A 1,135-nucleotide genomic window follows, 5' to 3' on the forward strand; every position below is an offset into this window, starting at 1 on the left:
ACTCACCTCAGCCTCCCAAAGGCGCGGGATTACAGGCTGAGCCACCGAGCCTGGCTATGCGGGGCTAATTTTTTCGACTTATTGTAGAAATGAGGTCTCGCCAAGTTGCTAGGGTTGGTCTGGAACCGGTGGTCTCCGGCAATCCTCTGACCTCGGCCTCCCGAAGTGCTGGGGCTGGGATTATAGGCGTGAGCCACCGTGCCCTGGAAACATGTCTTAGAGTCCTGGGGGAACTCCCTCCCAAGACCCTGAGCACCAGAAGAGGAAGGATGGCCAGAGCCCCTTGGACACATGGGCCCCACTCTCCTGCGCAGGGTCCGAGTTACCCTGGAAGGAAGATCAGAGTCTGCTACAGGGTCACTCCCTCAGGTTCTCACATTGTCCCTCAGGTCCTCTACCCCCACACTCCGTTTCTCCAAATGAAACCACCTGTCCCTGCCTGTCCTCTTCCTCCATGTATCCCCCTCCTTGCCCTCCCTGACATTTCCCCTCTTCCCCACCCGCTACAAGTCCCCTGGGTCTTTTCCCTGTTCCTTCCTGTTGCCTTCAATTCCCTCTTTTTAATAAAGTGAATGTGTAGCCTTGGTTTCCCTTTTCTCCCTCCATGTGATTGGTACTGCAGTTTCCCTTCTCCCCTTCGTGACGAATAGTGTTTCACTTTTCTTCCTTCGACCCCCGGGGGTTCCTGTGCCTCAATTCCCCCGCGTCAGCCCTCGGGATGCCGTGTGCCTCAATTTCCCAGACTTCTCCCTTGCCTCTCCCCGACCCAGAAGTCTACTCCCGCCCGGTAGCCCCAAGATGGCGCCCGCAGCCTCGCTCCGCCGCCTGACGTCATTGCGCTGTCCTCTCCGCGCTCCCCCTTCGGGCCGTCAGAGGCGGAGTCCACGAGGCGCTGGAGGAGGAGCATCCTTCAGGGAGGATCAAGGGGGCGGGCACTATCGGTCCGGGGCGGACCAGTGAGGGAATGTCGCTAGAGGATTGGCTGGGCGCTACGAGGTATCCCGACGCTCCGCACCATTGGCCCAAGCCTTAGAGACATGAGCGTCGATTGGCCGGGCGGCAGGTGCCAGGCGGGCTATGATTGGACGCGTCCGACCGTCCGCGCGGCGACCGAGGAGGAAGGTGGGAGGGGCGA

Source organism: Carlito syrichta, unplaced genomic scaffold (assembly GCF_000164805.1).
Source record: "Carlito syrichta isolate Samal-C Ts95f unplaced genomic scaffold, Tarsius_syrichta-2.0.1 Scaffold309504, whole genome shotgun sequence".
Lineage (NCBI taxonomy): Eukaryota > Metazoa > Chordata > Mammalia > Primates > Tarsiidae > Carlito > Carlito syrichta.